This window comes from Panthera pardus, unplaced genomic scaffold (genome assembly GCF_024362965.1).
Source record: "Panthera pardus isolate Hobbes unplaced genomic scaffold, ASM2436296v1 HiC_scaffold_6, whole genome shotgun sequence".
Lineage (NCBI taxonomy): Eukaryota > Metazoa > Chordata > Mammalia > Carnivora > Felidae > Panthera > Panthera pardus.
In genome coordinates, this window is record NW_026526991.1 from 128,943,290 (window position 1) to 128,958,345 (window position 15,056).

The window sequence follows — 15,056 nt, forward strand, 5'->3', positions numbered from 1 at the left end:
CTTGGACACAGGATTCCTTCTATGACTTCTCCAACCCAACAAACTTCCTTAAAAACAAAAACAAAAACAAAACAAAACAAAACTAGGCTGGGGGCACCTGGGGGGCTCAAGTCAGTTGAGCATTGGACTCTCAATGTTGGCCCAGGTCATGATCTCATGGTTCATGAGTTTGAACCCCACACCAGGCTCCTTGCTGATGGTACGGAGCCTGCTTGTGAGTCTCTCTCCCTCCCTCCCTCCCTCTCTGCCCTTTCAGCACGCTCTCTCTCTCTCAAAATAAATAAAAAAGAAAAAATGAGGCTGGATCTTTCTAAGTCCTTTTCTCTATTCCTAAAGAATGAAGACAGGTAACTTCATCTGCTGTTTTTTTGAGTAAGACAGCTGAAAACCTTCAGCATTTATGAATGAAACCTACACTCTTTCAAGGTCCAGGGATTTTTAGATACTTTTGGTTTAAAGGATTTCGATGGGCATGAACTGGGGGGATTTATTTTAATAGAGTGCTGTATCTGTACAGCAGCTGAGGGCAGCAAGGAGATATAGTCCTTATTTTTAAAAATACCAGTTAGGATTTTGATAAGAAAAAGAGTCCTTTTCTTGTCATCCTGCCAAACACAAATTTTCCTAAACCTAGTTTCACTGTTTTTGTCAGTTTCTTTGTGAAGACACAGAGTTTAAGTTCAGTTCCAGCTGGAAACTGGAGAAGGCAAGACCATCGCTGACAGGGTTTAACAAAACTGGATTATGGAATAATTGGACATAAAATGTACACAATAAATGCCTGTGTAAGCAGCATGTATGGAGCACTGTTCCACAAAAAACTTTTCAAACTCCCTTCACATTTAAAATAAACTTCAGTAGAACAACTAGACAGCACAATTTGTTATTTCTCTTATGCAGTTTTTTAAAGTTTATTTATTTTGAGAGACAGAGAAAGAACATGATTGGGGGAGGGGCAGAGAGAGAGAATCCCAAGCAGGCTCTGTGCTGTCAGCACACAGCCCAACTTGGGGCTTGAACTCATGAACCATGAGATCATGACCTGAGCCGAGTCAGATGCTGAACTGACTGAGCCACCTGGGTGCCCCTTCCCTTGTGCATTTTCAAGTGAATGCCAAGTAGTCAGTCATTTCCTATTTTGTGTCCCTTTTGTCCACTGATTCATTTAACAAATATCCAGGCATCCATTCTGTGTAACAGATGTGGAAGAAAGACCACACCAGGGTGAGTTAGGACAGTTCATTTAGTGTGTGCTCCCACCTGGGAAAAGTGGGAGCACAAGTCAGCTGGGAAATGAAGAGCTGGAATAGGAATATCACCAGATCTTGGCAGAATGAGGAATAGCCTGGTTTCACAGAGGGTGTAAGGGGATGTACCCTGGACTAATGTTCATTTCACCAGAGACTAAGCTCAAAGGGCAGAAGGTGTTCAAAGTGTAGATCAAAACACGGGGCACCTGGGTGGCTCAGTTGGTTAAGCATCTGACTCTTGATCCTGGCTCAGGTCATGGTCTCACAGTTGGTGACTTCAGGCCCTGTGTCGGGCTCTGTGTGGATGAGCCTACTTGGGATTCTGTCTCTCCTCTCTCTGCCCCTCCCCAACTATGTGCGTTCTGTCTCTCTCAAAATAAATAAATTAAAAAAAAAAAAAAAGCTGCAGACCAAAACAAAAAATCCCCTTCTATGATGTGGGACTAACAGCCTAGGAAGAACGGACCTTTGCCTTTGGTATCTGCTTGGAGCTCCTCATTCAAAAAAAAAAAAAAATTTTTTTTTAACATTTATTTACTATTGAGAGACAGAGCAGGAGAGGGGCAGAGAGAGGGGGAGACACAGAATCCGAAGCAGGCTCCAGGCTCTGAGCTGTCAGCACAGAGCCCAACGTGGGGCTCGAACTCACATGCAGTGAGATCATTACCTGAGTGGGAGTCAGACGCTTAACCACCTAAGCCACGCAGGTGCCCCAAGGATTGTTCTATCTTTTTAGAGGCTTTCTGTGACTAATCTAAATGCTGGTCTCTTCTTAGTCCTACACATGCCTTCTTCTATAAAGGTTATAGAAAAGATTTCAAATAGCCATACATGGCTTGAATGTCTTGAGAGATGAAGCTTACTTTTCCTTCTCATTCCTTGCATGCCTGACCCTCATGTTGTAATTCTCAGCCTCAGGGATTTTAACAGAAACAGAATGTGATATCAAGTCCTAAACCCATTGAGGGGTGCTGATATGTGTCCTAGAAGGTAGGGGAAAAAGAGGGTGGGGACAAAGGTTTGTGCAGGGGTGATGTTTGAAATATGCAACAAGGGCACCATTAATTAGGCATCGTGCAGACAGGAATGTGGCACCTCTTGACAGTTTGTGAAGCTCCTGAGCAGTGGGCACCTCATCAGGCTCACTGGAAGCACCCCAGGAAAGTGGCCAGACTCTAGAAGTTTCTCAGGGAAGGCTGGTCCCTGTGGCAGGTTGGGGCCTGGGTCATTCAGGCTGGCTCAGTCCATGTCTACTATTTCCAGGGCAACATACCTCCCTCCTCTCCATCCCTGGTACCTAACTCAGAGTAATGCCCAGGCACCTTTACACAAGGTAGGTGGGTACTGGATACACCATCCAGACAAAAACATCAATAAGGAAACAATGGCCATAACTGACACATCAGACCAGATGAACTTGATAGACACATACAAAACACTCTACCCCAAAGCAGCAGAGTATACATTTTTCTCACGTGCACATAGAACATCCTCTAAGATAGAGCACATGTTAGGACACAAAACAAGTCTCAGTAAATTCAAGAAAATTTAAATCATAGCAAGTATCTTTTCCAAACACATTGGTATGAAACTAAAAGTTAATTACAAAGAAACAGGGAAACCCACAAAAATGTGGAAATTAAACAACATGCTAGTGAACAACCAATGGGTCATCAAAGAAATTAAAGGAAAAATTAAAAAACACCTAAAGGCAAATGAAAACAGAAATACAACATATCAAAATTTGTAAGAGGCAGCAAGCCTCTAGAGCCTGTAAGAGGGAAGGTCATAACAATATAGGCCTACCTCAAAAAAGCAAGAAATATCTCAAATAAACAATATAACTTTACATTTAAAGGAACTATAAAAAGAAAAAGCCCAAAATTAGAAGTAAAGAAACAATAAAGATCAGAGCAGAAATAAAGGAAATACAGATTAAAATGACAATAGAAAATATCAGTGAAATTAAGAGCAGATCCTTTTTTTTAATAAATTTTTTTTTAATGTTTTTAAATTTATTTTTGACAGAGAGAGAGAGAGAGAGAGAGACAGAGCATGAGTAGGGGAGGGGCAGAGAGAGAGGGAGACACAGAATCTGAAGCAGGCTCCAGGCTCTGAGCTGTCAGCACAGAGCCTGACGCGGGCTCGAACCCATGAGCTATGAAATCATGACCTGATCTCAGTTGGATGCTCAACCGACTGAGCCACCCAGGCGCCCCAAGAGCGGATCCTTTGAAAAGAGAAAGTCTAGCTAGACTAACCAAGAAAAAAAGAAAGCTTAAATAAACTAAATCAGAAATGAAAAAGGAAAAGTTACAACCAATACCACAGAAATACAAAGGATCATAAAAGACCACTACAAGCAATTATACACCAATAAGCTGGACAACCTGGAAAAAATGGATAGGTTCCTAGTAAAAATACACTCTTTCTAGATTGAATAATGAAGAAATTGAAAAGCTGAATAGAGCTATTACTAGTAAGGAGTTTGAAGCAGTAAACAAAAATCTCTCCACAAACAAAAGTCCAGAACCAGATGGCTTCACTGGCAAATTCTACTAAACATTCAAAGAAGATGTAATACCTATCCTTCTCAAAACCTTCCAAAAATTTGAAGAGGAGGGGTGCCTGAGTTGCTCATTCAGTTTAGAGTCTGAATCTTGATTTCGGCTCAGGTCATGATCCCAGGGTTGTGGGATCGAGCCCCATGTTGGGCTCCATGTTGAACATGAAGCGTGCTTAAGATTCTTTCTCCCTCTGGTCATTTTGCCTACTTGCGTGTGCTCTCTCTCTCTCTCTCTCTCAAAAAAGAAAAAAGTTGAAGAGGAGGGAAATCTTCCAAACACATTTTACAGCATTACTCTGATCCAAAACCAGACAAAGACACCACAAAAAAAAAAAAAAAAAAAAAAAAAAAAAAAAAAAAAGGAAAATACAGGCCAATATCCTTGATGAACACAGAGGCAAAAATCCTCAACAAAATATTAGCAGATATTCAACAATACATTAAAAGGCTCATATATCACAATCAAGTGGGATTTATTCCAGGGATGCAAGAATGGTTTAACATCTGCAAATCAATACATGTGATACATAACATTAACAAAATGAAAGATAAAAATCATATGCTCATCTCAATAGATGCAGAAAAATCATCTGACAAAATTCAACATCCATTTATGATAACTCTCAACAAAGTGTGTGTAAAGGGAACATATGTCAACACAATAAAGGCCATATATGACTTCATACTCAATGATGAAAAAGCTGAAAGCTTTTCTTTTAAGAACAGGAACAAGACAAGGATGTTCACTCTTGACACTTTTATCCAACACAGTACTAGAAGTCTGAGCCATAGCAATTAGGCACGAAAAAGAAATAAAAGGCAGTTAAGTTGGAAACAAAGAAGTAAACTGCCAATATTTGCAACTGACATGATACCCAGATATAGAAAACCCTAAAGAATCCACCAAAAAACTGTTAGAACTAGTAAATAAATTCAGTAAAGTTGCAGGATATAAAATCAATATACATAAATCTGTGGTATTTCCATACACAAATAATGAAACATCCAAAAGAGAAATTAACAATCCCATTTGGCACCTGGGTGGCTCAGTTGGTTAAGTGCCCGACTCTTGATTTTGGTTCAAGCCATGATCTCATGGTTCTTGAGTTCAAGCCACACATCAGACTTTGTACTGACAGTGTGAAACCTGCTTGGGTTTCTGTTTCCGTCTCTCTCCACGCCTCCCCTGCTTGTTCTCTATCTCTCAAAATAAATAAAAGTAAACTTAAAAAAAGAGAAAGAAAACAATCCCATTTATAATCGCATCAAAAAGAATAAAAAGAATAAAGTATCTCTTTGAACCAAAGAGGTGAAAAGTGAACACTATAATCTATAAAAGACTGATGAAAGAAATTGAACAAATAAATGGAAAGATAGTTTATGCTCAAGTTTTGGAAGAATTAATATTATTAAAATGTCCACACTACTCAAAGCAATCTACCAGAATCAGTGCACTACTTATCAAAATTCCAATGGCATATTTCAAAGACTAGAAGAAATAATTATAAAATTTGTATGGAATCACAAAAGATGCCAAATAGCCAAAGCAATCTTAAGGATGAAGAACAAAGCTGGAGGTATCATGCTCCCTAATTTAAACTATATTACAAAACTATAGGAATCAAAACAGTATGGTATTGGTACAAACATAACACACAGATGAAAAGAAAATATTGGGATCCCAGAAAAAAAACCACATATGGATAATTAATCTATGCAAAGAAGCTAAGAACATACAATGGAGAAAAGGCAGTCTCTTCAACAAATGATGCTGGGAAAACTGGACAGTTACCTGCAAAAGAATGAAACTGGGCCACTGTCTTATATCATACACAAAAGTTAACTCAAAGTGGATTAAAGACTTAAACGTAAGACCTGAAACCATAAAATTCCCAGCACAAAACAAAGGTGGTAAACTCCTTGACATGAGCCTTAGTGAGTTCTTTGTGGGTCTGACTCCAAAGGCAAGGGAAACAGAGCAAAAATAAACAAGTAGGACTATATCAAACTAAAAATCTTCTGCTTGGGGCGCCTGGGTGGCTCAGTCGGTTAAGCATCCGACTTTGGCTCGGGTCATGATCTTGCAGTTTGTGAGTTTGAGCCTTGTTTCGGGCTCTGTGCTGACAGCCTGGAGCCTGCTTTGGATTCCGTGTCTCCCACTCTCTCTGCCCCTCCCCCACTCATGCTCTGTCTCCCTCTCTCTCTCTCAAAAATAAACATTTAAAAAAATAAAATAAAAACATAAAAATCTTCTGCTTAGCAAAGGAAACCATCATCAAAATGAAAAGGCAACTTGCCAAATGGGAAAAGATATTTACAAACCATGTATCTGATAAGGGGTTAATATACAAAATATATAAGGAATTCAGACATCTCAACAACAAAAAGACACTGATTGAAAAATGCATAGAGGATCTGAATAGCCATTTCTCCAAAGAAGAGAGATGGCCAAAAGGCACTTGAAAAGATGTACAACATCAGTACTTATTAGGGAAATGCAAATCAGAACCACAATTGAGGTATCATCTAACACCTGTTAGAATGGCTATTATAGGGGCGCCTGGGTGGCTCAGTCAGTTAAGTGTCTGACTTCGGCTCAGGTCATGATCTCACGGTTCGTGAGTTCGAGCCCCACGTCAGGCTCTGTGCTGACAGCTCAGAGCCTGGAGCCTGCCTCAGATTCTGTGTCTCCCTCTCTCTCTGCCCCTCCCCCACTCATGCTCTGTCTCTCAAAAATAAATAAAAACATTATTTAGAATGGCTATTATAAAAAAGACGAGAAATAACAAGTGTTGGTGAGGATGTGAAGAAAAGGGAAACTTGCGCACTGCTGATGGGATTGTAAAGTGTGCAGCCACCATGGAAAACACTATGGTGGCTCCTCAAAAAACTTAAAAACAAAACTACCACATGACCCACCTATTCCACTTCTGGATATTCATCCAAAGAATATAAAAACATTAATTTATAAAGGTATCTACCTTTATGTTCACAACAACATTATTTACAATAGCCAAGATATGGAAACAACCTAAGTGTTCATCAATAGATGAACAGATAAAGAAGACGTGATATATTTATATAATGGAATATTACTCACTCCTGGAAAGGAACGAAATCTTACCACTTGTGACAACATAGATGGAACTTGAGAGTATGATGTTAAGTAAAATAAGTCAGAGAAAGACAAATACCATATTTCAGTCATGTGGAATCTAAAAAAAAAACAAAAAAAAACATTCAAAGATACAGAGAACAGACTAGTGGGTACCAGAGGAGAAGGGGGGTGGCGAGTAGACAAAATGGTGTGAAGGAGGCCAACTGTATGGTGATGGATGGTAACTTGATCTGTAACGGTGATCACACTGTAGTGTATACAGATGTCGAATTATAGAGCTGTATGCCTGGAACTTACATACATACATCTACGTACTGTGTGTGTGTGTGTGTGTGTATATACGCAAATGAACAGAAAGAAATTGTGAGCGAACTGGAAACTGGACACTCAAGAATACAAACTTTCTCTTGGTTGGTTTGGGGATTTCTGCCCTAGGTTGGGGGCCAGTGATCCTTTTCTTCCAAGAGCCAGATAGTGAATATTTTCTGCTTCTCAGGCTATACTGTCTCTGTTGCAACTACTCAGCCCTGCTGTTACATCAGGAAGGCAGCCAGAGAAAACACATAAATGGACAGGGGGGCTATGATCTAATGAAACTCTATTTACGAAAACAGGCAGTCTGCCAGATTTGACCATGGAGCTCTTGTCTGCCTGCCCTGCGTTGGATGAAGATGTACATTTACTAAAGCAAAGAAGTGCTTCGTACCTTGTACCTTGGCAGAAAGCACCTGACACAGTGAGGTGATACTTCAGCACACCTCGCTGTTTCTTCAAGACAAACAAGAAGGTGCTAGGAGCCCAGCCCTGCCCAGTATAAGGCAGTTTTTTTTCCTTGGTGTGGCCAGTTGCTAATCTAGATTAACTCTGCAACACCGTGTGAAGACTTTGGTGTGTAACTTTTAGCCCAGACAGCAGTTGCTGTGACATGCGTGGGAGATACTGATCTACGGTACTCAAGGACTCCGCTTAAATATCCATGTTATATATCCATCCGAAATCTTGGTTGCCAACAGCAGGAACTGAGCCCCAACCATGGGAAATTGCGTGAGCAGGCTCTCCAGGGCTTATGGAAATGCCGTGTGGCTGGGGGGCCGGGTGTGCAGCGGAAAAGAGCACAGTACAAAGGGACAGGCTGCGCCAGTGGTTATGGTGATGGATGGGCCCCCTGCGCCCCCGTCTCTGGGGCCCCTGCTCTGCAATCAAAGCCCTGGGGACAGAGGTGGAAACAGACAGAACATGGGTCTATCTGGTTCTGTGCTTTGGGATATTACCACTTACACTAAGACCACACACACATCAAAGGGGGGTGGGACAGCCTCAAAGCAAGATCAGGTTGCAAAAAGAAAGCAGACAGACCGGGGCGCCTGGGTGGCTCGGCTGGTTGGGCATCCGACTTCGGTTCAGGTCATGATCTCACAGTCTGTGGGTTCAAGCCCCACATCAGGCTCTGTGCTGACAGCTCGGAGCCTGGAGCCTGCTTTGGATTCTCTGTCTCCCTCTCTCTCTACCCTCCCCGCTTGCACTCTGTCTCTCTCTTTCTCTCAAAAATAAGTAAACATAAAAAAAAAAGGAAGCAGACAGACCAAATGTCATCGTCTGCTACAACACCCGTCCAGCTTGCCCCCACACATCTGGATTTCATAGCTTGCCTGCATGGGAAAGGTAAAACCCATTCTGAACTCCATGAAGGGAAGGGCTGTGTCCTGACTGACTCTCTCGGGCCTGTCTCAGCCCTCATGTGACACAGGCTCATCACCCGTCACCCAGGAAGCACGCTGTGGCCCTCAGCAGCTCTGGCCTGGTGCGGCGCTCCTCGGGCTGCAGTGGTGACCCATTCCAGGGTCACTGTCAGTACTTCTGTAGGTCACACCCTCAATTTCTAAATAAAAGAATAAAAAAGAACAGAATGAAAAAACAGAGAAGACAAAATCAGAGACCACCGCATAAGGTAAGAGAAAGCAGTGTTTCCGTTTTAAACGTGCGTGTGTAGGGGGTGCCTGGGTGGCTCAGTCGGTGAAGCGTCGACTTCGGCTCAGGTCATGATCTCACTGTTCATGAGTTCAAGTCCTGCATCGGGCTCTCTGCTGCAGCACTAAGCCTGCTTCGGGTTCTCTGTCCCTCTCTCTCTCCCCTTCCCCCACTCATGTGCTCACGCTCTCCTTCTATCCCTCTCTAAAAGACAAACATTAAAAAAACCCACATGTGTGTGTGTAACTTGGGTCATGATGCAAAATGGATTTCTTGCTCTTGACTGTGGTCACCGAGTATGGAGCCCGGTAGCCTTGTTGATGACACACACTGTGTTGTTATGCTCTGGCCGCCCTCACAAGTACCCCAAAGGAGCAGCCTAATTACACAGCCTCCTAGTTCCGGAGCCTAGAAGGCTGAGATCAAGGTGCAGGGAGGGCTGTTTCTTCTGAGGCCTCTCTCCTTGGCTTGTAGCTGGCCGTCTTCTCCCTGTGTCTTCATGTGTCTTCACGAGCTCCTTCCTTCTGTGTGTCTGTGTCCTGATGTCTTCTTACAAGGACACCAGTCACACTGGATTATGGCCCATCCCAACGATTTTATTTAACCCTAATTGCCTCGTTAGTGACCCTATCTCCAAATACAGTCACATTCGGAGCTACCGGGGGTTAGGAATTTGGGGAAACACATCAGCCCGTAATATACACCTTGAAACTTTCAGGGAGACAATGAAGCTTCAGCCTTGTTTCTGTTCTCTTTGGTAGCTTACTTCCAAACATGGTTATAGTTTTAATACATGTCTTTATTTTTCCAGCATCCAGATTCTTTTATTTCTTGGCAGAATTGGTATTTCTTGATATCATTTATGCCTCTTTCAGCTTAGAGAGCCAATCTTTGTTAGTGGCCTGAGACAATTTGAAAACATTATGGCAAGGATGGTTTGGAGATACTTCTAGGAGAAAGGAGGAGTTGGGGCCAAGAGGATAGAAATAACTTTTGTCTTCCTAAGTCCCTGATTTTTGTGTCTTATTTCCTGAGCAAAATGCCTCAAAGAACATGGCCTTTCTGAGAATAAATTTGGTTGGCAGGGTCTTCAACTCCCAGAGTACCTTTCACTATTCATTTATTCGTACATTATTATTATGGAGTTTGACATCTTTTCCCATGCATTTTGTTCCTCGGACAAGCAGAAGAGTACCGTGGAAAGTTGATGAGCTTGGAGGTCAGATAAACCTGCATTTAATTCCTGGCTCTGATACTAATGAGCTGTGTGACTTTGGGTCAATTACTTAACCTCTCTGGGTCTTACAGTGTTCATTTGAAAACTGGAAGTGATAAGACCCATCTTTTTTTTTTTTTTAATTTTTTAAAGTTTTATTTGAGAGAGAAAGAGAGCAAGAGGGGGGGTGGGGGGGGCAGAGAGAGGGAGACAGATTCCCAAGCAGGCTCCATGCTGTCAGCACAGGGCCCGATGTGGGGCTTGAACTCACGAACTGCAAGATCATGACCTGACCTGAAGTCAAGAGTCATCAAGAGTCACACACTTAACCAACTGAGCTCCCCAGGTGCCCCCCTGGGGAGGGAAAGATGCGAGACCCATCTTTCAAAATAAAGCTATCCGGCTTGTCGATGCAATACCAAGTGCCCAGTAAGTGCTAGTTGTAATTAATGCGTATTGGCCCTCATAAACGTAAGCCAGGGAGGTCAAATGTATGTTGCTCCTTTTTCTGGTAATACGTTCTCTGAAAAGTAACTTAGTTGATTTGTGCAAGAGGTAAGCCAGGCCAGTGGAGTAGTTCTGATTCCCAGCCCAGGCATTTTCTATCACACCACACTCAGCATACTTGCTGATGCCCTTTCCTCACAGTTGCAAAGAAAATCAGGGATTGTGGTTTCATTTCCTCAGTGAAACTTGAAGATCTGCCACGGGGAAATGTCTCTCTTGGCCCTAATTCCTTAAACTTCAGGGCTGGAGGCAGAAGCGTATGGCCCAACTCTTTGCAGGAGAGTGAAATCCCAGGAGACAAGAGTGAGGGAAGGGGCGTGAGGCAGGAAAGGGGAGGGAGTGAATGCCAGGTGGCCGGTGTGACACTGTCACAACAAAAGAGCCTGTTGGTTGTCACAGGGCATTTACACAAAGGCTCCCTGGAGTCACTGCCATGGGAGGAAAGGTGAGCAATTAATTTAACTGCTGAGTCTTTCCCTTCTCCCAAGGTAGGGACACCCTGCCCTTCTGGGTTGAGTTTCTGGCCCTTCAGGCATTTGCTGGAGAAGCCAGCCTCTGAGACTGCAGTGTGCACCAGGTATGGGGGTGCCTGGGCAGTCGATTATGTTTGAATAATTTCCATTTCTCCTTTAACTAGGAACAGTAGTAGCAAACACTTGCATCATGCCTTACTATATGACCAGCACTGCTGTGTGCACTCAACTTGCATGGATGCTTTTAATTCTCGCAACGACTCTACAGGCAAAACACCATCGTCATCATCCCAGTTTTACCCATGAGATAACTCAGGCGCAGAGAGGTTAAGTGACTTGCCTAAGATCACACAGCTAGCAAGTGGTGAGCCAGGATTTGAACCCCAGTAGTTGGCCTGCCGAGTCTTTGCCTCATCATTGGAATAATGCATTAAAAGATCATTTATACATTTTTAGTGAATGTTTTCACTACATTTTCCTAAAATTTCAGCCACACTACAATTCAACTTGTATTTCTTGAAATGTAACAGAGGTAGATGGTGAGTAATCTTTTATGTGGATGTTGATCATGTTATGGAAGTTGCTGTTGTGAAGGGATTCTACCACACACACAGAAACTGTCCAGCAATCTGCTGATGAGCAATTTTGGGCAAGTGAGCAGTTTATAGAATCAGAATACACAGAACATAAAAGAGAGGGTCTTATGGATCATGTAGTCCAATTGCCTGATTTCACTCATTCATTCAGTTATCAATACTCTGTGCACATTTTTTTAAAGTTTATTTATTTTGAGAGAGAGAGAGATTGGGAGAGAGTGAGAAAGAGAGAACACGAGCAGGGGAGGGACAGAGAGGGAGAGAGAGAGGGAGAGAGGGGGAGGGAGAGAGAGAGAGAGAGAGAGAGAGAGACAGAGAGAGAATCCCAAGCAGGCTCCGTGCTGTCAGTACAGAGCCTGACGTGGGGCTCAAACCCATGACCTGAGCCAAAGCAAGAGCCAGACGCCTAACTGACTGAACCATCCAGGCCCCTCTAATCTGTGCACTTTTTGTGAGTCAGGTATATGCTGTGTGTAAAACACATAAAGATGATGAGGACATGCTTTCTGACTTCAAGGAACTCGAGTCCCTCTGGGCTATTAAGTCCTGAGCTCAAATGGGCCTCTGGGCTGATACATGTGTCTGCAATTTAAAAATTGCTAACCAAGAAATGAGAATTAAAAACCCCTAACAATACTTTATGACCTTGAAATTTCTATAATAGTTTAATTTCTATAAAGAGAATATATTCATGTATTACTGTAATTGAAAATTAATTTTTAGAAACGCTTGCAAATTACTCTCGGTAGTAAGACCACAATGTATTTCATCGGGCTAATAAGCAAAGAGGTCTGCAGGTGTTTTGGTCCTACTGAAAAGAGCAGATACTATTACAGAAACAAATCATTATACCCCAAATCTGCTTGAGTTGGGCATGCACACTTGGTTGAGTGAACTGGTTGCAGGAACCAGTGGGAGCACAGTGGGACCTTTACGATAAGGGTCTCGGGCCAGTCCGTGACCTCTAGAGAGTCGGCCAGGGGCCTAGTGCTTCAGGGAACCTAGGTCTCCTCCGGAAGCTGCTTCATCATCTCTCCCCACAGACCAGCTTCTCCTGAGTCCCAGTGACGCTGGAAATGGGCTTTCACCACCAGTTCTGAGTTTAGGTCTCCCCCCAAACAGAGCAGTCAGATGGTGAAAATCTCAGCTTAAGTCCCAGATTCCTTGCAACCCCCATGCAAATAGCAGCAGCGTTTCTCACAGAACTAGAACACACAATCATAAAACTTACATGGAACCACAGAAGACCCCAGGTAGCCAAAGCAATTTGGGAAAATTTGGGAAAAGAAAAGCGAAACTGGAGGCATCACAATTTCAGACTTCAAGTTATATTACAAAGCTGTAGTAATCAAAACAGTGTGGTACTGACACAAAAACAGACACATAGATCAATGGCACAGAACAGAAAACCCAGGAATAAACCCACAATTATATGGTCAATTAATCTTTGATAAAGCAGGAAAGTATATGAATGAGAAAAAGACATTCTCTTCAATGAATGGTGTTGGGAAAACTGGACAGAAACATGGGAAAAAAATGAAATGGGACCACTTTCTTACACCATACACAAAAATAAACTCAAAATGAATGCAAGACCTAAATGTGAAACAAGAAACCATTAAAATCCCAGAAGGCAGCTCGGGCAGTAATGTCTCTGACCTTTGCCATAACAACATTTTTCTAGATATGTATCTTGAGGCAAGGGAAATAAAAGCAAACATAAACTATAGGGACTCCATCAAAATAAAAAGCTTCTGCACAGTGAAAGAAATAATCAACAAAACTAAAAGGCAACCTACAGAGACAATATTTGCAAATGACATCTCTGACAAAGGGCTAGTATCCAAAATATATGAAGAGAGGCGCCTGGGTGGCTCAGTTGGTTGAGTGTCCAATTTCAGCTCAGGTCATGATCTCACACTTTGTGGGTTCAAGCCCCGCATTGGGCTCTGTGCTGACAGCCAGAGCCTGGAGCCTGCTTTAGATTCTGTGTCTCCCTCTCTCTTTGCCCCTCCCCTGCTTGTGCTCTCTCTCTCTCAAAAATAAAAATTAAGCAAAAAAATAATATATATATGTGTATATATATATATGTGTGTGTGTGTGTACACACACACACACACACACACACACATACACGAAGAACTTCTATAACTCAACACCCAAAGAATAATCCAATTTAAAAACAGGCAGAAGAAATGAACAGACATTTCTCCAAAGAAGACATCCAGCTGTCCAACAGACACATGATAAGATGCTCAACATCACTCATCAAGAAAATGCAAATTAAACTACAATGAGATAGCACCTCCGAATGGTGAAAATAAAAAAATACAAGAAACAGCAAGTGTTGGCGAGGATGTGGGGAAAAAGGAACCCCCTTGGGCCGTTGGTAGGAATGCAAACTGGTGTAGCCGCTATGGAAGACAGTATGGAGGTTCCTCAAAAAGTTAAAAATGGAATTGTCCTGGGGCACCTGGATGGCTCAGTCGGTTGAGCAACTGACTTCAGCTCAGGTCATGATCTCACTGTGAGTTCGAGGCCTGCATCGGGCTCTGTCCTGGCACCTCGGAGCCTGGAGCCTGCTTCAGATTCTGTCTCCCTCTGTCTCTGCCCTTCCTCCACTCATGCTCCGTCTCTGTCTCTCAAAAATAAATAAACGTTAAAAAAAATTTTTTTTAAATGGAACTGTCCTATGATCCAGTAACTGCAGTACAAGGTATTTACCTAAAAAGTACAAAAACACTAATTCAAAGGGATACATGCACCTCTATGTTTATTGTAGCATTATTTACAGTGGCCAAATTATGGAAGCACCCCAAGCGTTCATCGATTGATGAGTGGATAAAGAAGGTATACATATACCTATATATACATATACACACACATATATGTATATATATTTATATGTATGTGTGTATATACACACACAGAGACACATACACACACACAATGGAATGTTATTCAACCATAGAAAAGAATAAAATCTTGCCATTTGCAACAACATGGTTGGAGCTAGAGAGTATAATGCTAGCTAAGCGAATTAGGTCGGAGAAAGACAAATACCATACGATTTCACTTGTATGTGGATTTTAAGAAACAAAACAAATGAGCAAAGGAAAAAAAGAGAGAGCGATAAACCAAGAAACAGACTCTCAACGACAGAGAACTGCCCTGATCTGATCATTTTTCAGCATTATCAGCTTTTCCCTTAAATAATGTTAGCCGTAGAAGCAGTCCCAATCAAGTGTGTCAGGGCGTGGGGGATGAAGGTTGGGGGACATAAGGTATGGATTATGTGAGACAAGGGCAGGGAAGAGCTGACCAAAGTAGCTGTAGCTAGGACAGTTTGTCTACTTGGAAAC

At 42.3% G+C, this 15,056-nt stretch overlaps 1 protein-coding gene across 2 annotated transcripts in view; it reads right to left on the bottom strand.

The window, feature by feature from the left end:
• Positions 1–15,056, bottom strand: part of MCM10 (minichromosome maintenance 10 replication initiation factor) — a 108,504-nt gene that overhangs the window by 17,015 nt on the left and 76,433 nt on the right. Inside the window, exon 21 of one of the 2 annotated variants that reach the window (XM_053894622.1) lies at positions 8,497–8,813. The exons of the other annotated variant lie outside the window; for it this stretch is intronic. The gene's annotated coding sequence lies outside the window, so the exon portion shown is untranslated. Of the gene's footprint in view, positions 1–8,496; positions 8,814–15,056 lie in introns of those variants that run through there. 2 annotated transcript variants of the gene reach the window in all.